General features: G+C 46.1%; 1 protein-coding gene across 2 annotated transcripts in view; it reads left to right on the top strand.

The window, feature by feature from the left end:
• Positions 1–21,355, top strand: part of LRRC1 (leucine rich repeat containing 1) — a 144,741-nt gene that overhangs the window by 1,982 nt on the left and 121,404 nt on the right. The gene's annotated exons all lie outside the window — the stretch shown is intronic.

Genomic DNA, 21,355 nt, shown 5'->3' with positions numbered 1-21,355 from the left:
GGGCCCCCGGGGCCCGGCCATACGGTCACCTCTCTGCAGCGGCCACTTTCAGCCGGCTGACTTCTGTCATTGCAGTGATGCGTTACCTTCTCAGAGTTGTTTACGTAAATGAATCTCCCAGCTGCTGCCCAGCTCGGCCAGCGACCCTGCTGATTGTGCTTTAATGGAGGGCGTGTGTGGGGGGAGAACGGGGAGGAGGACTGAGAACTTTTAACCTTGGAGCTCGCCTGGAAGGCAAGCCACCCTTGGAGAGGAAGGTATCCCAAACCCAGTGGGCGCAGGAAGTCAGTGTGCAGTAATCCGAAGGTGTGCAGGAAGTCGGGAGACTGCTGGGAGGCGGCGACACAACCTGAAGGCCTGAGCCTCAGAACTCCCCTATCTCCCTTGGCCTTTAGTTACCACTAGCCGTCATTGTCGCAGACGTACTAGTCCAAGGTCCTGGCTTGTGAGGATGACCTGGTAAGTTTTCCAGCGCTGACAGTGCTTTAAAAAATCCCAACTGGGTTTTCCTCAACATTTCAAGTGTTGTTATTCCTCCCGGATTAACTTTCCTTGGTTCGTGTGGAATTGATTGGATGGTTTGCTCTATGTAATCACAGAGATTATCCTCACTAGGATCTTCGCAAAGCCCCCCAGGCTTTATTTAGCTTAGAAGCTGAAAAGCCATCCAGTTCCCTCAGGCATTTATTAGTGTGCATGCATTTTCAACCACATGGTGTTATCTGGCCTTCAAGCTTCCTTAAATTTGATTTAACAGTCATAAACTCACTCACTGTCATAAGGCATATAATTTCAGGCATTGATATCACCAGAAATATAGACTATGGAATTCGATACTTTTTGAGGGCTTCAGGATGAAGTGTTAAAGGCTGAGTGAAACGTGATTCAACTAGAAATGTTTCAGGGCTCTCTGCGGTGTTTTGTTTCCTCCTGAAGAGCAGGAAGATGTCCTTTGACTGGATTGGCTTTTCTCTCCCTTCTGCAGAATTGGTGGCTTTTTCTGTAATGTTGGGGAATTCAGCTTGGCATGAGAAGTTATGTGTTTTGGAAGTCTCAAGTACTTCCACCTATCCTACATGAAAACGTCTCAGTTCAAAATACAGTCTCCTGGCACTCTGTAAATATGGTAAATAAATACACTTCTCAAAGGCGAGAGGGGGTCAGCCTCATGGCTAATGATTGCTCTGACAGCTCTTAAACTACTATGGAAGTTTTTCGGTTGCGTAAATCTATTTCTTATTTCTTTATTTACTTACTTATGTTTTGGAGAGGTTTTTGCTATAGGGTGCCTGCACTCACCAGAAAGACAGAGAGAGAGAGAGAGAGAGAGAGAGACAGAAAGCGAGAAATCACCCCGCCCTCCCCGACGGCCACGCTGCAATCCCTTCTCCATTCTCCTCTCTGGATCTTGGGCACACACTCACACATTCCCGGTGTGAGTTCAAGCCACTGGTCTGGGACTGGAACCGCAGTCGACTACATGGGAGTCCAGCGACATAGCCATTATGCCAACTGCTGGTCCCATGCCCATGTTTTTCTCTTTATTTTTTTTTTTTTGTGATATATATATATATATATATCACATTGCTTTCTCACCGCCCCTCCCCCGTCTCTCTCTCTCTCTGGTCAAATTAAAATGAATGAATTAAAAATTAAACAATGCAAACAAAGAAAAATATATAATATATCCAGACATATACATATATACATGCCAGGCACAAACAGCCACCTTGAAAGCACAGATATTAGTTTTATCCAGGCTTTCCTTGGCTGTCTATTGCTGGAGTCTGAGATCAAGATAACTAACTATGCTGCTCACTGCTGTCCCTGTCCCTGTCCCCTCCCCACTCCCACCTCCTTACCTGCCAAAAAGTCAGTGGGTCTCTTTGTTGACAAACCTTGGAGGCCTTTATTGTGGGGGCCACACCAGCTGTGCGTTCTCCTCTCTATATTATGTTTGTAAAAACAGCCAAAGGGGAAGCCTGTACCCCCTATCCCAACAGGGAAGAGACACACTCTCTCCGGGCTTCAGGATAATTGCAGAGACTTTCGCCCCACTGAAGAGCCAGCAATCTCTGATTTGCTCCAACATCCGTATTTTACAAATTAAGGCTCAGAATTGACTTTCTCAGGGCTGTGCAGCTGCGGGTCATTCCAGTTTATTCAGGCGTCGGCCAACTAGAACCGCTTGTACACCTAGCAGGCATGGCTGATTCCATTGCCCACACCCAGCCAACCTTCAGTTACGTAGTCCCTCCTGTTTTACTTACGCCATTACAGCTTGGTATGGGTCAGACATCGACTGAGCTCCGTATTTGTAAGTTATTGGGATTCTAGAGGCAGGAGGCATGATTTCTCCGAGCTGTCCACCACCTTGTGCAGAAGCAGGTGGCTTTAACGGGAGTGTGGGGTGGAAGGGTACCACAGTGAATGCGCCCTGGATCTGCTGGTTACCTGATCTCCCTCTGCGGTGTCTGCACCACCATTTGCTGCAGTGGTTCAGCTGAGGGGCTAGCCTCTCCGTGCCGCTGTTCTGCAGAGGGCTTCTGAGCGCTCGTCTTGAGCATGGCCTTGGCTCGTTCTCTTCGCTTCTGTGTACCTCGATCCTTTTGGGATCTATGCCAACAGAGACAATCTCACTTTAACCTCCTCAAGGTGCTGGGGCCAGTGGGTGGCTTGGTGGTTAAGCTGCTGTACACTCCCACATGGCCAATCATGATTCAAGTCCCGGATCTGGTGGCTTGCTTTCTCACTCCTCCCCCCCTTCTCTCTCATCAAATTAAAATGAATGAATAAGAATTAAATAAATAATTAAAACAAACAAACAAAAAACCTCCTTGAGGTAGGTGCCTGTGAAATTTTGTTTGCCATTGTGAACATAGAGCCTCACCCTTGTGGCACCCAGTACGTCTTGCTCAATAAATTGGCCTGTTGAATGAGTCTTTTAAAAGTCTCCGCCTCTTCATTTTTCTCTTATGTTATGCCTATCACTGCTCCAGCATCTATCATTCCCCCCTCCCCCCCGAGGTTTTTGCCATAGGGTGTGTGTACTCACCAGAGATAGACAACGAGAAATCACCCCACTGGGGAGGATGGCCATGCCACAATCACTTCTCCTCCATTCTCCTCCTAGGATTTTTGGCGTGCATGCACATGTGCCCAGTGTGATTATCAAGCTGCCAGGTCTGGGACTCGAATCATGATTGGCCTTGTGGGAGTCCAGTACCTTAACCACCATACTACCTGCTGGCCCCTGCACCCTTTTCTTTCTTTCTTTCTTCTTCTTCTTTTTTTAATAGCAATTTTTGCTATAGAACGTGTGAGCCTGCCAGAGAGACAGAGAGAAATCACTCCCTGGGGGGATGGCCATGCTGTAGTCCCTTCTCCTCTGGTCCCCTCTTGGGATATTGAGCATGCAGGCATGTGCTCCTGGTGTGAGTTTTAATCCTCCAGGTCTGGGCCTCAAACCATGGTTGACTATGTGGGATCCAGTGACACAATCACTATGCCATCTGCTGGTCCCCCACTATCCTTTTTTAATATAGTCGGGATAGTCAAGTTGGAAGTGACTTCAGAAGTAAAGATCATCCATGTGGTGAGCCCTAAGGCATCCTTAGCTCCTCCTTTGTTCGTCCTTGTGTTTGATATGCCATTGTTTTTCTCTTCAATATATACCAGTTTTTAACTATCACCAAATATGTGTTTTACTTCAATCTGCTGATCACAGTAAACACTAGCACACTGTTTAGTGTAGCAGACAGCAAATATTTTGAATAAGAGTACTCAAGCTTTCACAGCTTACAAAATTGAGTTTCCTCTTGTCACTTCCTTAGAGTTCAGTTGATCTTTTGTGGATGGCCAGATGACAGTATCTGCAATACCGCCACTTGCCATCATTCTTCCTCATGTCTGGCTTCGTTGTTCTCTTATCCCTTAGGGCACTCATCTCTGCTTACCTCTAGACTATGACCTTACTCGCTTTCGTCTGTCTTTACAATGGAGCCCTCCATGGGAGCCTTAGTGGCTGGACCCACAGTATCTGGTACATAGTGGACATTCAGATGCTTGTTGCATGCACGGGTTTACAGGTGCACACGTGTGTTGTTGCAGGCAGCCTGCTCCTTTTGCTCAGCCATTGCAATTACCCTAACTATGGTCTACTATTGTACACCAGTCTGCTGAAGGGAGTGATGATGTCACGTCTTCTTTCAGAATCCAGTGGCCTCGTGCTGGTCTTTGTTCTCCGTTTCTCCTATGTTGGGAACCTTTGACTGCCTTTTCTTTGAACCAATTTTTCATGCACGCTAAACCTATCATTTGTATGTATGACTTCGAGTTTGACATCTCCAGGTGTGATCTGCCAGGGGATAGCCCTGTCCCCATTTGGAATAAGTCCTGTTGTCTTAATCCAGCTATGTTTGTCTTGTCTTCCAACTGGCTTCTCTTCCTGCAGTTCCATTCTGAAGGGTTGGTCAGTCATTCTTCCTGAGTCTGAAAGGCCCACAGGCTTACCTTTGATCTGCACTTCTCTTTATCTGTCTTGTCATTTCTTCTTTCAGAAGGTCCTCTTTGCTCTCTTATGTCTCACTCCCACCTCGCTGATCACCCCTGGATTCATATTATCCACTACTAGTCATCGTCTGCTGAGGCTCTTGTCTCCAAAGGGTGGGCAGCAGAGGTGAATTCTGCGCCATCACTTGGGTACTCTTGTCAAGCCTCAGTTTCCTCAAGTGGTAGAGTACTTCCTAATTTATATGATGATTCTGGGGATTAATAAAATGATGTATATAAAGCACTTAAAAAAATGCCAGCAGAGTTACCTCTGAGAGTCTGAAATCTTTCTGGATACTGTGGCAAGACCTTTTTTTGGTAAAACAGTGTTTCCTAAGCTGGAATTTTTTTTGTTATTTTTAATTGACACATGAGAATTGTACCTACTTATGGGATACAGTGTACTTTTTCAGTGTATAAATACAATGTTTGATGATCAAATAACAGTAATCAGCAGATCTATCACCTCAGACATTTGTATTTATGTTGTGTTAGGAAGTTCCAAATCCTCTCTTTTAGTTATCCTGAAATATACATTGTTGCTAATTATAGTTACTCATCTGTGATATAAGATAGAACACTAGAATTCTGTCATCTTGCCCAAGAGTAATTTTGTATCAGTTAATCAACATCTTTTTTATCCACTTCCTCTCTTCTTAGTCTTTAGCAATCATTCTATTCTACTTTTCCAAGGTCAACTTTCTTGGTTTCTGCATATAAGAACATACATAATGTCCTCTAGATTTGTCTTGAATGACAGTATTTCATTCTTTCTAAGGACTGAATAGTATTTATGTGTGAGCATACCACATTTATTTTTAAAATGGTAGAGTTCTTTTTTTGTTTGTTTGTTGGCTTTTTTTGGGGGGGCTATAGGGTGTGTACCAGAGCCAGAGAGAAGGAGGCAAAGTGTGAAGTCACTCCCCACCCACCCCCCACAAAGAGAGACACTTTGTTATAGGATGCATGAGCTTGCAGAGAGACAGAAAGCAAGAAATCACCCCTAGCCATGCTGCAATCCCTTCTCCTCCATTCTCAGCTCAGGATTTTGGGCACACACACACACACACACACACACACACACACACGGGTGCCTGACATGTTCTTCAGGCCTCTGGGTTTGGGACTTAAACCAGAGTCGTCCATGTGGGATCCAGCCACCTTAAGTACTATGCCATCTGGCTAGCTTTGTGCCATATTTTTAAAAGTCCATTTATCTGTCGATGGGTTTCATATTTCGGCATTTGCGAATAGAGCTGCAGTGTTTGTCAGAGTGCAGATCTGTCTACAACACATCTCGATCTCAGCTCCTTTAGATAAATGCCTGGTAGGTTTTCTGGATCATAGGGCAGTGCCAGCTTCAGTTAAATTAGAATTTGAAGATAGTTTCCTGGGTGTTGTGAGTTATTATGATTATTTTTTTAATTAGAATTAAATTGTTGATGTTCTCTTCAATAATATTTAAAAAGTCAGATTCTGACTATCTATTGTAAATGACCCCGTTAGTGTGTGTGACTACTCTTGTACTGTCTCTGGATAATAGAGGAAGAACAGATAGGACTTTTTTGGTTAGATAATGACTGAAAGTTGTGTGGACAAAAGTTTTATGGCGGTTTGTTAGAGAAAAGTGGTGGGTAGCTGAAGGGGTCAAGAACGCACTGCGGTGTAGACATGTGGCATGTGTGGAAGGAGCCTGGGCTGTGCTAGCGTTGTATTTGATACACCACGAACTGTCGCACAGCCTCTGCAGAGTGGTGTGTCACTGGTATCTGTCGCGTTAAGTTCATGTCGGGTTCTTGTTAATGGCCTTTGAGCAGATTTTTAACTCATTTTACTTTCTGATCTTATAAGAACTACAGCATAGGAAGGATGTGCCTAGTTCTGTTTTGTTTGGACATACTAAAATAGCATTATAATAAAAAATAATGTAAGTCATTGCTTAGTGGAAAAGGGGGCCCAAGGGAGTCTTTTCCCTTTATGGTGGTGATTTCTCAACTTAGGAAAACAGTTCTCATTTTTTTATTACACAATTCAGCACTTGTGTTGTGTGTGGGTCCAGCCTCGCTCCCTGCCGCGGTTGCTCTCCTCACACCCCACATTTAAAGGTGATTAAGCTGAAACCTGGAGAGCTGTCATTCGCCCCAGGTTAGTGGAGACTCGAGTGTCTTTAATTACAAAACATTTAGTGACTATCTGAGGCATGTTAATAATAATTATAATAGCTAGCACATAATTGCGATTTACTGACTTCCTAACATCATATTAAATGCTCTATATAAATAATTTGTCTTAAATTGAATAACAACTCATCTAGCCATTGTAATTTTAGTTTAGCAAATACAGAAACTGAGACTTACTTGAGAAACTTATTTAAGAGCTTGGTTTGAGCCTTGGTCAAGGTGAGTTCTGGAGTTGGCGTTCGACTCCGCCCTGGGTGAGCCCTTACCACTCTGCTGCACTCCCACCTGGGAGGAAGGGGCTGGCAGGGTGAAGAGGGGGAGGCCCCTCAGAGTGCTGGGGTAGCTTTGAGGAGTCACTCCCCTTCTGGGGAGCTGAGGTGCTGTTACTCGGTCTAGTCTGGAAAGGGGGAAGGCAGATGGTTGTTGCCTAAACCAGTCATTGCCAGGTGTGACTCCGGAGTAGTGGGAGTGCCTGGAGAGGGGTCCCGGCGAGAGCATAAGGGGGCTTTGCTCAGAACTTGAACTCTGTCCTGTAGCCAGAGGAGGCTTATGGGAGGCCACTAAGCAGAGGTGCAAGACAGCTGGATCTTTGTTTTAGAAAGGTCATTCTGGGACAGAGGAGAGAGTGCAGCCGGAGAGGCCAGACAGGAGCCTGAAGCAGTGGTCGAGCCAGGGCAAACGAGAATCCTGTGGGGTGAACTGGTAGCTAGCCCCACCAGAGGTTTTCACACCTGAGGTCCCGGCCCTCCCATCCCCACTCTTTCTGCCGCACTCCCCTCTGTGTCCTGCTGGCCCACCGCAGCCTTTCAGAGGGTGGGACACCGTGGTAAAGCCTTTTCCTCCCCTTGGTGGACATGGTTTCCTTGATGGCGAGGTGTCCTGTGCTCAGCCTGTAAAGTTTTTACTAAAACATGGCCAATTTTGCATGTAGGCATTGGCTCGGGAAGAAAGTGGAGAGCCAGGTGTGCAGTGGGTGGGAAGAGCTTGTTTATTTTTGGTTTTGTTCACACAAGTGTGGCCATTGCATGTATTAAGATGTACCCTGAACCAGCAGGTAACTCTGTGGGTTGTATTTTCTGAGCGTTTGAATGCCCCGACTGACACAGGGAACTCTGTGGATTCTGTTTTCTGAGGTATGGATGTGGAGTTGTGTGCTTACTGCCCCATGGAACGTGAGTTTCATCACCCTCCCTGATGCTTTAAAAGACGAATACGTGGAACATTTTTCTTTTCTTTTTTTTAAAAATTATTCTACAGTAACTTGGAAGTAAACTCGTTGCTGGCTTGTCTTTTAAAAAAGTAGCTCAAATCTCCAAGAAAAAGTAAAACCATGCACTTCATACAACTTCTAGAGTGGCCCAGGATTGAACCCTGGTTCCGGCGTGGTCATGCAGGAGAATGAGCTGCCTTCACAGCACCCGCTCCCCTCCGTAGGGCAGCTGGGACCCCACCTCCAACCTCCCAGTGCTTTCTCCTCTCTGTCGGAATCCACAACTTCTGTACCGTGATAAACACGTACTTGGGAATTCCTTAAAATAGACCTTTCACCACAGACTCGAAATGTTAGGGGTAAGAAGTCATCAGTATTTACATAAGAGAATTGGAAATAGCAGCGTAAACAGGTCTCTGCAGCAGAGACAAACTCCAAACACGATCTTGCCACGCCGGGGACCCGAGGCGCGGAGTGTTTGGCTGAGGGTCCAGTGAGTGTGCGGCTTTCTCACTGTGCTCAGGGACGTCCAGGGAAAGGATGCCTATTTTAGGGATCTCCCTGGAACAGAGGGCTGGTCATGTTTGTCTTTGGTTTCATAAGATAGTTATGAGGGTGATGAGGTCATGGACCAGATCTTGGTAAATGCATAGAAGAAACCTCTGGATGTCCATGAATTTTCTGTTGGGTATTACTTAGTGGAAGGCATGGTAATTCAGACTTGCCTGCGGTATTTTAGAGGACACCGTGTACGCGTGTGTGTGGCGTGAAATACCTCGGACTCCTGTAAATCAGTGTAATGTTTAGAATATTTCCCCCATATTATTATTTTCGAAGTTTCTTTATCTGGACTGTAATGTCTAAATTTCAAGGAATTTGATTCAGTTGGAAGAAATTTGATCATTTTATTTCCAAGAACCCCTAAAAATGGGTTTGTCATGCGGTGGGTGGGAGGAGGGTGGTACAGTGAATCACAGTGTGTTCTGGCCTGATTCTTGTGTGACCCATGGAGAGGACTCTGTCCCCTCTGACCACCATTGCCACCTTTCTTCCCACAGTCCACACGCACTTCTCAGAGAGATACCGAGAGCTGTCAGCAGATTTAAGGAACGTGGCTTCCAAACTTCCCAGGCTGTGACATATTACAGCTGGCCTGGCTTTGGCCACGGCGTCACCTTGTTTTTATCTGCTGTGGTAGTAAATGTGTTAGATGCTTAAAAGAATTCAAAGAAATGGGCCAGCAGGTGGTGTGGTTAAGGTGCTGGACTCCCACATGGTTGATGGTAGTTCAAGTTCCAGACCTGGCGACTTGAAAATCAAGCCCTAGATCCCAGGAGGAGAGTAGAGGAGAAGGAATTGCAGGATGGTCATCCCTCCTACTGCCTCCCACCCCACCCCTGGGAAGGGTGTGATTCTCACTTTCCCTCTCAGTGTCTCTCCCCCTATGGCAAAAACCTTAAAACAAATAAAAAGAAAAAAGAAAAGAAAAGAAAAAGAATTCAAAGAAAGAAAAAGATATTTCCCACGATTCCCTTGAAGGGATGCAATATTAACTATTTTACTTCAAATAATTTTCTTTTTAATTGACAAGTAACTATTTTATATAAGATACAGTGTGATGTTGATGTATATATTGTGGAATGATCAAATTTGGCTAATTAGCATATATTCTTGCAGGTACTTAACATTCCTGTGTGGTGAGAACACTTAAAGTCTGTTTTTATAAAAAATGTGTTCTTAAGGATTTTTTCTTTTTTTTAATACATTACCATATATTTATTGTTAAAACAAAAAGAGCTACTACTATATAAATTGCTTTACTGCTTGTTCTTTGACTTAACACTGCATCTTGGCTATCTTCCACGTCAGTATATATAGCTGCGTTATAGCTTTGGTGTTAGTGCTGTAGTATATTCCATCGTATTGAGTATACCGCCATCATTTAACCATTCTTCTACCGCTGGATATTAAAATGTTCCTCACTCTTTGCAATGATGCTTGACTAAGTGTTCTGTAATAATGTTTCATATGCCTGTGCAGATGTTTTCTTTAAGATAAATTTTAAGAAGCATAATGGCTAGACAACAGGGTATGTATTTTCCAATCTTAATAGATTTTGGTAGGTTGTCCGATTTTTAGATTTTTGTCAGAGTTGAATGGAAGTCTAGAGATTGTGGAAATCCTATCACCTTGCAGTTAAGGAAACTGAAATAGAGAGAGGTGAAGTGCTGTGTCAAGAATGAAGACAGAGGGGCCAGCAAGTGGCATGGTGGTTAAGGCACTGGACTCCCACGTGCTCGACTACAGTTCAAGTACTGGACCTGGTGGCTTGAAAAGCATGCCGGGGTGTGTGTGTACATGCCCCAAATCCTGAGAGGATACTGAAGGAAAAGGGACTGCAGCACTGCCTTTGCCTGCCCCCCTCTCTCTTTCTCTCTCTCTGGCAAGTGCACGTGTCCTATGGCAAAAGTCTAAAAAAAAAAAAAAAAAAAAAAAAAGAATGACGATAGGATCTGGACATCCCTGTCTCCAAGTCCTGTGATACCGTCTGGTTCTGTTTCCCTGCTCCGTTACCCTTGACTACAATCCTTTCCCATAGGTCTGGAGAAGCCTGGGTAGGCTTTAGTTAATTAGGCATTTGTGTCAGGTCTTTGGAAGACTAACATGTAATTCATGCCTTCAGCTGATCTGCAGACTTAAGTCTGGAACTTCTAATAAAGCCAAGTGCCACATGGGTGTGCAGACCAAGAGCTGGAGCAGGCCCTTTGCTTTGCGGGGAGGAAAGGAAGGCTGCTGGGCTCCATGGACCAAGGAAGGAGGAGGGAGAGGCTGACCACAATTCAAGTCCTGGACCTGGTGGCTTGCTTTCTCACGTTCCCTCCCTCTCTCTTTCTGTCTCTCTCTGGTCAAATTAAAAGAAAGGAAGAAAGGAAGAAAGAAAGAAAGTTAAAATAAAAAAAAAGGTAAAGCACAAGCATTCTTAAAAAAACAAAACAATACAAACAAACAAAACCAGGAAATGGGTTTGGACCAAACCCGTAAGAGCCTGACAGTTACAAGACAAGCTGGACTCTCTGCAGTCCTTGTGGGTGTGATGGATCATGACGGAGTGACAACACTGGCCCGGCAGTCAGCCCTGGGCTTTGCCTTTGTCCTGTCTGACATCAGCCCTGTGGCCTTGGACTGTCTCTCGAGCCTCAGTTTTCTTATCTGAGTGATGAAGGGAGGGCCTGAGTGAGGTCCGAGGTCCCTTTGAATTTCCACCTTCCTGGGTGCTATTTTATGACTTAATGCCCCAGCGTGAACCTCAGGGGAGGGACATCACCGTTGTGCACATGCTCTGTGTGGTTGTTTAGTGTAGGTTTGGAACCACAAGTCTAGGCTTAATCATTATAATCAAGGATTTGATAATAAGGAGAAGCCGTTCCAAATACTTACTATCCTGTGGTCAGTTGCTGATTCCCAGAATGAATAAAGGAAGAAAGATCAGCAGATTTTCTTTGGTTAACACTCACACACACACACACACACACACACACACACACACATATACACACACACACACACCAACGTCTGAACGCTGATTTTTTGTTTTCCTCTCGTGTTGGTTGCATCTTCCTAGGTTTTGGAAGTGAGGTGAGATGGACAATTGACTGGAACCTTTTATGTCCTTATTGAATGAACTCAAGCAGTTCAGAGATGTTTGGTTGATACTTTCCTTTGGATTGACTTGAGAGACTCTATTTTGGGAAGTTTAGTTTGGGTACTGACCATTAAGAATATCTCTGAGTTGGGACCAGCAGACGGTGTAATGGTTACGTTACTGGACTCCTATGTAATTGACCGTGGTTTGAGTCCTGGACCCAGTGGCTGAAAACTCATGCTGGGTACATGTGTGTGCATGCCCAACATCCTGAGAGGAGAATGGAGAAGAAGGGATTGTGGCATTGTGGCATGGCCATCCCTCATGGTGGGGGGGCTGATTTCTCACTTTCTGTCTCTCTGCCTATCTCTGTCTCTCTGGTAAAAGCATGTGCCCTATAGCAAAAAAAAAAAAAAAAAGCATCTCTGAGTCTGTGTCAGACTGAGGGAGCTTTGCAAGGAGTGTGCTAGGCTCAGCGGGTATATATGATAGCTCTCTACCACTGTGGCATATCTGGCTTTTCTGAGGGGATGTGGAGTCAGCCTTCAGAGGCAGCTGGACTCGGGAATGGGAATGGGGGAGAGGTGTCTGCTGGTTCCTGGCCAGCCCTCCCTCTTCCTCCCTCATTCACTCTGCATACTATTGAGATTGGCTGGGCTTCAGGCATTGCTCTATCCAGCATCTCTTTGCTTTTGGAGCTTCTGTTCCAGGTAAGGGAGATACAGCCACTGAGTGGATAAGCGACTATGAATTTCAGAGAGTGATTAGAGCTATAAAGAAGAAAACCAGGGAACTGCAATAGGGAGTGATGCAATTGGAGGTTTTAAGTCTGAGGAGGCCTCTCCAAGGTGGTGGTGTTTGCACAGATGCAAGTGAGACAGCCTTGGGGGTGTGGTGGAGGTTCCTGCAAAGGCTTGGTGAGGAGCTGGCTGAGTCTGTGGGCAGAAAGGTCAGTGTGGATGGAGTGCTTGCTGTGACGGGGACAACAGGAGATCAAGGTGAAGGTGTCAGCAGGGCTTGGAGTCCCTGGTGAGAAGTTGGACAGTTTCTCATCAGTTAACGGATGGCAGATCATAAGTCCATAAGGTATCTGGTTTTTTTTGGGGGGTGGGGGAGAGATTTTCACTATAGGGCGCGTGCGCTCGCCAGACAGACAGAGACAGACATAGAGACAGAAAGCGAGAAATCACCCCCCAGGGGGGATGGCCACGCCGCAATCCCTTCTCCTCCATTCTCCTCTCGGGATCTTGGGCACACACGCACATGTGCCCGGCGTGAGTTTTAAGCCACCGGGTCCGGGATGCGAACCGCAGTCGACTGCGTGGGAGTCCAGCGACATAGTCATTGCGCTAACTGCTGGTTCCCAAGGTATCTGATTTTTGTCAGAGAATTTGTTCTGCTGGCTGAGAAGAGCCTTTTGTTAAAGGGTTTCGGAGAAGAGCTGACGGTGATTTAAACTGGGGTGGTAGCAGAAGCAGTGATAGATGCAGGTAAACTGGTAGCTTTAGCAGTGGGGGGATGGCAGAATCATTTAGTGATTTAGGAAAGATTAGAAAACACAATACGGCAGAATAGGAGCTGTTAAGTACTTCAGCTGGGTCATGGTGGAAGTTTTTATTAGAGATCAGATTGCAGAGAGGAAGCCTTGGTATTGAGAATTATAATAAATATAGTCAACTTTTTGTTTGTTTGTTTCTTTGTTTGCTATAGGGTGCATGTGCTTGCCAGAGAGACACGGAGGTGAGGGAATGAGGTGGAGATAAAATGAGAAATCACTCCCCACCCTTGGGGGATGGCCATGTCTCAATCCCTTCTCTCCCTGACTCTTCTCTGGGGATTTTGGCCATGCATGTGCAAATGCTTCCAGCGAATCTTTTCAAGTCATCTGATCCAGAACTTGAACTGCAGTCAGCCACGTGGGATTCAGCCACCTTAATCACCATGCCACCAGCTGGACCCACAGAATATGTTTTTTGAGCAACGTGCCTCATCTGTTCTAAACACTTTCCATGATTAACTCGTTTACCCCTCACAACAACGGTGTGGACTCATTTTACAGAAATAACTTCATTTTACAGTGAGGACACTGGGGCACAGAAATGCAAATAACTTGCCAAGGCCACACAGCTGCTAAGTAGCAGAGCTGGGATGTGAAGTGATACAGTCTGGCTTGAGAGTGGGTTGTCATCCCCTAGCCTGCCTGCCTCACGTCTCATGTGGGGAGACACTTGTCTGTGTCAGAAGCCACATGATGAGGCAGGAGTTGCATCTGTTCTGTGAAGGGGAACAGAGGGACCCATGACCCCTGAGTTATTTTTTGCATCATTAAGAAAAAGCACTGAGCTGAAATACTGTTCTAAGAATCAGGTCACCAAATATTAATGAGCTCATTCAGGCATAGCCTTTCAGAGAGTAGTGGCATCCATTCTTTGGTGTGGAATCCCGCCAGGAAGTGACTTACAGTTGAGTCCTTATACACTCTTAAAGGAAAAGTGCTTCCATTTGGGGTAACCATAGGAGACTTACTGAATATCTTGAGCCTACTGGTTTTATCATAGCAGTATACCCCCATTGTAATTCTGCCTACAATTATTTCAGCTGTTACAACCTGTTCCCTATGTTTTCAGCATCAGACACGTCTTAAATGAGAGACATATCTATCTACTACTCGCTGATGAGAAAAACAGGGAGTCTGGAAGAGCCATGCAGGCCCTCCCTGCCTCCCTTCCTGCAGCAGACACTGCAGTGCCTACCTGTGCCCATCCCAGCCCCTTTCTTCCTGTTTCTCACCTACTTGTTCTTGAAGCCTATCAAGTGATTAGCTTGTGATGTGGTTATTAGTCTTGATTGTAAAGGTCAGCCTCATAAAGGGATTCTAATATATTTTCTGGAGCTATACATGTTCCAGTACTGTTGCAAATGGATGCTCATAAAAGTTAATACAAAGTATGCATTTTATAATAAATTCACCTTACTCAATGTTACATTTATTCACATTCCTTTGTTTTTTTTTTTTTTTTTTTTGAGAGGTTTTTGCTATAGGGTGCGTGCGCTCGCCAGAAAGAGAGAGAGACAGAAAGATAGAAAGCGAGCACCCCTGTGGGGTGATGGCCACGCTGCAATCTCTTTTCCTCCATTCTCCTCTCGGGATCTTGGTCACGCACACACATGCACCCGGCGTGAGTTTAAGCCACCAGGTCTGGGACTTGAACTGCGGTCGACTACATGGGAGTCCAGCGACATAGCCATTATGCTAACTGCTGGTCCCACACATACCTTTTTTTAAAAATTATCTATTTTTATTCATGATTATTCTTCAGTTTGACCAGAGAGACACAGAAAGAGAGGGAGAGTGAGAAAGAAAGCTGCCAGGTCTGGGACTTGAACCACAATTGGCCATGTGGGAGTCCAGCGCCTTAACTGCCACACCACCTGCTGGCCTTACTTTTTGATAACATTATTGTCAAATGACAAGAGGAGGGAAGGGAAGTGCTGCTCATGCCCCATGTCTCTGGTAGCTGTAGGGACCAACTGAACTTATAGAGGGCTGATCTCGTCACCTTTGACCTGATGTCATCCCCACCCATCTTTAGTAATTTGCTAAATCTGTGTAAAGGTATTTTGGCAGGGTGGATAGAGCAGAAGATTTTTACTTGGTATCTACTCTGTATCATCGTCTATGAATTTTTTGCATTCTGAAATGTTTTAGTTCCATTTCCAGTTAAATCTAGTCCAAGCGAAGAGGTAGATAACTTGCGTGGTTATTTGTTCATTGGTAGTTTCACCCCTATTAGAGGGATTGGCTCTGGAGAAACAGAGGCGTGTGTTGGGAATATTCTTGACTGCAAATAACAAAAATCTCAGCCTAACATGCCTTCACGGCCCTGCGTGGTCTCACTCACAGAAGGCTGAGTAGGTAGATTTAGGGTCGGCTCAGCAGCTGGGCACTGCCAGGCACTGATGCGACCTCTCTGTGGCTTGCTGGGCCTCTCTGTCCTGCTGTGGCTGTTCACGTGACCCTCAAGCAGAAAGGAAAGGCAGAGTCACAGGGCCAGCCTGGGTACAAGAGAGGCTGGAAGGAGGGAGTCTGATTTTTCCTTTCTGTAGTGGCAGCAGGTAGGCAATAAATAGGAAGCAGGAGGTGGGGTGGGCGTGGGGCAGGCACTGTAGTGTCTGCCGCTGGAAGAGAGGCAGGCAGGCAGGCAGCCTTGCATGGCCCTGACAGTCACCTCTGTTTTCTCATCAGGGAGTGGTAGTTTTGTCACTCGATTAACTCTGTGTCTAATGCCAAAAACACAGGGACCATCCGCATAAGAAAACAATCTGTAACAGGAATCATTTTCTTTTACTTGTTCTTTTTTTTTTTTTTTAACTTTATTTATTTTAATTTGACCAGAGAGGGAGGGAGGGAGGGAGAGAGAGAGAGAGAGAGAGAGAGAGAGAAAGCCTCCAGGTCCAGGACTCGAGCCATGGTCAGCCACGTGGTAGTCCAGTGCCCTTAACCACCATGCCACCTGTTGGCCCCAACAGGAATCATTTCTGTTTCAAAGTTTTCTTTAAAAAAATAAAATAAAAAGCTTGTAGATGTAGACTTTTCCCTAGATTTTATTTCACTACACATTTGAGAAATTTTGTGGAAGAACAAAAAAACAGAAGTAGGGGGTTATGCAAATTAAAGTGCCCAATACATTTGTTTTCCAGCCCATTACACATCTGTAACTCAGTGGTCTTAGCTTTCCAGGCCTCTGTGCCTTCATCCGTGCTGCCTACTCTGCTCAGAATATTCTCCAATGTAGTTGCCACTGCCTCTGTGAAGCCCTCCCAGATCTATAGTCTATGTCTCTGTGCTCCCTTAGTCCCTTGAGGTCCATCACGTTTATGACTTTTATCAGGGTTGGACTTGGTTGTGCACCTGTTTGTTCCTAGTCCTTCATCATCAGGGACTGACTTTATGTGTACTTGTCCCAGGCATTGGAAAACCAGTGACCTAGTCACAGAAACTGCTCAGAGACTGCACAGAAACTGCAGTAGGGACCGTGTCTGTGTGAGTGTGTGTGTGTGTGTGTGAGAGAGAGAGAGAGAGAGAGAGAGCATTAGATTTATTTTGTGGAGTCGTTGAGGTACAGAACTCCTCAGGTGTTCCCACGTTCTCAGTGTGTCTAACGACTCACTCGCTCTCAGTGCCTGCTGTGGTTTTCCGAGGGGGCAGGGATACCCAGGGCTCAGCCTTGGTTGCTGTTTGAGCCCAGCGTTGGTGGTGGAGGAACTCAGTGTGGGCCACACACGTGGTGCTGCCCTGGCAAGGAGGCATAGTAACATCTGTTTGCCGTCCACCTGAGAGGGAGGGGGCTGCGTTGTGGGCCGAGTCGGCTCATCCTCCTGGAAGAGGGTCAACAGTAGCACTGAAAGAGAACACATCATTAGTCACGTTGAAAGAAGGATGCCCCTCTCCCTCCCGCCTGGTAGTCGTGGTGTTAATGAAGAGTAAAACGGCCAGAAGGCAGGACTTGCTTCTGAAGCTCAGGGCCTGAGCTGCCCACACACTGGATAATCTACCCTGGTGCTACGAAGAGTTGCATAAAACCTCATATTTTTAAAAATATGATTAGCAGCTCTTTATTAACTGCCTGCAGTATTCCAGATGCACAAGGAAACACGGAAGCAGTTTTGTTTGGTCCTTAACATTGGGAGGGTTTTATTTAATTTAATTTTATCTTATTTTATTTTATGGTTTTAGGTTTTTGCCATAGGGCACATTTGCTAGTTGGAAAGGGACAGAGAGGGAAAGTGAAAACTCACTCCCTTGGGAGGATGGCCATGCCAGTCTCTTCTCCTCCCGTCTCCTCTTGCGATTTTGGACACACTGCATACGTACCTGGTATGATTCTCTTTCTCTCTCTCACTCTTTTTTTTTTTTTTTTTTTTTTTTTTTTTGAGAGGCCTTTTTTGCTATAGAGTATGTGCACTCGCTGGAAAGCGAGAAATCACCCTGGGGTGATTGGGATCTTGGGCACGCACATACCCGGCATGAGTTTAAGCCTCCGGGTCCAGGACTCAAGATGCGGTCAACTACATGGGAGTCCAGTGACATAGCCATTACGCCAACTGCTGGTCCACCTGGTGTAATTCTCAAGCTGCTGGATCTGGGACTTGAACTGTGATTGGCCTTGTGGGAATTCAGTGCCTTAACTACCATGCCACCTGCTGGCCCCTGGGATAATTTTTTTAAGTCATATTTTATAGTTGGGAAAACTGAGGCCAAGCATTGGCTGAAGGACACTAAGGTGGAAAAAGACCAGGACTGGGGTCATATCTGGGTGTGCCAGACCACACAATCCAGTGCTTTATCATGTGAGATGCTAACCTGGCAGCTGTGAGGTGAGGCCTTGAGAGCATCATGCAGCCAATGTGCATGGATAGCCCAGCATGTGCCATGACACATCAGGCACAAGGAATGTAAGGGTGAACGCACAGTCCTTGCCTTAGGTGTCAGAGTTTAGCAACAGAACCGGCCACCTGAGTAGATCAGAGTGGACGAAGTCTAGGTTGTGGAGCTGGCAGCCAGGCCTCCTGGATGTAGAGAGCAGCCTGTGCAGTCAGACGACAGACCCAAGTGTTGTCAGAGACCTGGGGTTTAAGGAGAGGGTGTCAGAGGCAGGCAAAAGGCCCATCACGGGCTTCCAGGTGAAGCATTGGACTTTAATTTTGTGGATGGAGGCATGTTAGTCATCAATTTAGAGCTCAGGTCAGCCCAGTGGCAGTGTGTGGATGGATTTAAGGGGAGGAAGACTGGAGATGGGTGCTATTTTGAAGGCAAACAGAATTTGGAAACTGAGGTTGAGAGGAGAATCTGGTGGTTGGGTAGTCGATGGTAAGAGTTGGGTGTTCACCGGACTGGCAGTTGGAGTAATGACTATGTCACTGGACTCCCATGTAGTTGACCATGGTTCAAGTCCTGGACCTGGTGGCTTAAACTCATGTTGGTTGTGTGTGCATGCCTGCCCAAGATCCCGAGAGGAGAATAGAGGAGAAGGGATTGCAGCATGGCCATCCGCCTTAGGGGATGATTTCTTGTTTTTTGTCTCTCTCTGTCTTTCTGGCAAGTGCATGTACCCTATAGCAAAAACCTCTCAAAACCACACACACACACACACACACACACACACACACACAAAAGAGTTGGGTATTCAGTTGGAGTGATTGGGTACTATCTTCAGAATTAAAGCAAGAAGGGAAGAGCACGTGTGGCCAGACAAAGACCAAGCCTACTGGCTTTAGTTTGTCAGTTCAGGATGAGATAGGGCCGTCATTAGGTGAGGAAGTTAGAGATGGAGCACGGGGTGCTTTTGGGATGGTGGTGGGGAAGGAATGGGCACTGCTGGGGTAGGTGTGAAAATTTTGGCGGTGCCACATTAGTGTTTTCCGTTTGTTTGTTTTTTTCCTCTCTCTCTCTAGAAGGGTCATCTGTACAGGACTAGAATAGAGAGAGGTAGATTATGGGTGCCCATTCCACCTACAGATGGGGGTGGCAGGATATGAGGGCATGAAGCCATTGTGGATTGTGATGAAAAGGTCTTCCCTGTGCTACTTAGGCAGGACAGAGGGGGAAGGGAGTTGCAGCCAGGGGTGGGTGGTCAGAAAATGGAACAGCAGGAAAGTAGGAGTGAGGCCGTGGAGAGGTCATGGTCAGATCCCGGATACCGGTGTCCAGTTTTGTGAAAGGAAGCCGCCCTGGGTGGGGCCGGTACTCCAGGGTGTGGCTCGGAGTGGGTGGCAGGAGCAGTGGGGTGTGGTGGTCATTGCTCTTAAGGAAGCCTAGGAGTTGCTGTGCTTGCTTCTTGGGCGAATCGGCTCCAGGAAGAGCCACAAAACCAGATACACGTGGCAGACTCAAGTGGGCAAATTGCAGGATGGATGGGGAGGGCATCTAACGATAGACAGACCTGTGGCACACTGAAGCGTGCATCAGTCATCATAGAGGACATTGCCATCCGCCCCTGCCCAGGGCTGCCTGTGGGGGCTGTGGGCCAGCTGGGACTGCCTCACTGGATCCTTTTTTCCCCCTTGGAACTTAATCTTTATGTAGTCTCCTGAGTTTTAGGTGTTCAACAGTTAAAACTTGTCGATTATTCGGCAGTTTGAAAAACACGTCCTGGGCTGTATGTGACTGGGCTGGGCGTGGCCGTGTGGGCTGCCTGCTGCCCCCTCGGATCTGGATGCCTTGGCAGAGCCCAGGACTATGGCAGGAGGTGAGGGGGCAGGCAGTGTGGAGCCCAGTCTTCATCCCATCTGGCTCAGAGGTTTTAAAGATAAAGAACTAAGTAAGTGGCTAATTAGTTTTTCAGTGGAAGCTAATAGGTGATGATAGTAATCTGAGGCCTATGGCTCAAGGGAACTGCAGGTTACATGGAAAAAATGGCCAGCCCTTTGAAAGTCCTGTGTCTTCACTCCTCCCTCCACAGAGACCATCCCTACGTGGCTCTTAGTCGGCTTCTTAGTTTTACCAGTTTGCTTGATGACAGCATTTTCTTTCTGCCCCTTTTTCTTTTTTACTTTACTGACTTCTCTAGTTCCGATTCCTTTCCTTACAGGGTTCGGTTAAGTTAATTGGCTAGAGTAATGTACGTGCCATATGTTCTTTTGAATTGACTGGGTAAAATTTTATTTTCTAGTTTTTTTATATTTTAAACTCTGAATTAACTAAGTTGTAATACACAGTAGTGAGACTTATTTAGTTTTTGCAGATATAAAGATGCTAATACATTCTCATGTATTTTTTTTTTTCCCTCAGGTTTTTGGCATAGGGTGCATGCGTTCACTGGAGGGAGACAGAAGGAAAGTGAGAAATCACCCCCAGGGAGATGGTCATGCCATAATTCCTTCTTCATTCTCCTCTCAGGGTTTTGAGTATACATGCACATGTGCCTGATGTGATTTTCAAGCCTCTAGGTTCTGGACATGAATTGTAGTCAGCCATGTGGGAGTCCAGTGCCTTAACCACTATACTGCCTGCTGACCCTGTGAGATATTTACTAAGCACTAACATTAAAGTTTTTCTATTTCCAGAGACGTTTTAGTTAGATCTTTAGTCTGTGTTTTGGAGATAAACGGGCAGTTTCTCTTGGCCTCTGAAATACTAAAAGAGGTTTGAAACCTGCCTTACTGTCTTTCTGGGCCTGTTGAACTCGGCAACTCTGGCTGTGACCGCTGGAGTATGGGTTCCTGGAGTGACGATTTTCAAGAACATCATGCATGTGGCTGTGTGGCAGCATGCTTGTTAAACAGTACACACGTGGACCGGTTCACTGCCAAACCTCTTATATGCCTGTCAGTGTCAGAGCCGGCCTGCCTTTCTCTGTTGGTCAGTATGGGGATGCCACAACAGTTTGGACTTGGCTGTTTATCAGAAGCCCTGGGGAGTTATTAACTAAAAGTGTGTGTGGGGTTTAAAGCCCCATCTCTAGTGATTCTGGTTCTCACGGTGAAGGTGAGGGTGGGGGGCAGTTCCAGTGAATGCCCCATGGGACTGATGCCCATGGTCCGAGGCCACACAGAGCTATAGTGTGGGCATTGCAGCTCACTTCTTACTCCTCCGTAACAGTTATCTACCCTGCAGAACGACTTCCCAGCTCTGAGCCTGTGTTCTTATCCTTTAAGTGAGAGTGGTTTGTGTTTGTGTATGCATGTGTATGTGAGAGAGAGTATTATGGTGTGTGTGTGTATATAAGACACCCAGCGCTGTTTTTTACATATTATCATCTTAGTTACTGA

Source organism: Tupaia chinensis, unplaced genomic scaffold (assembly GCF_000334495.1).
Source record: "Tupaia chinensis unplaced genomic scaffold, TupChi_1.0 Scaffold144010_1, whole genome shotgun sequence".
Classification (NCBI taxonomy): domain Eukaryota; kingdom Metazoa; phylum Chordata; class Mammalia; order Scandentia; family Tupaiidae; genus Tupaia; species Tupaia belangeri.
Note: the sequence above shows the minus strand (reverse complement) of the source record. Positions and strands in the feature narration are given on the sequence as shown.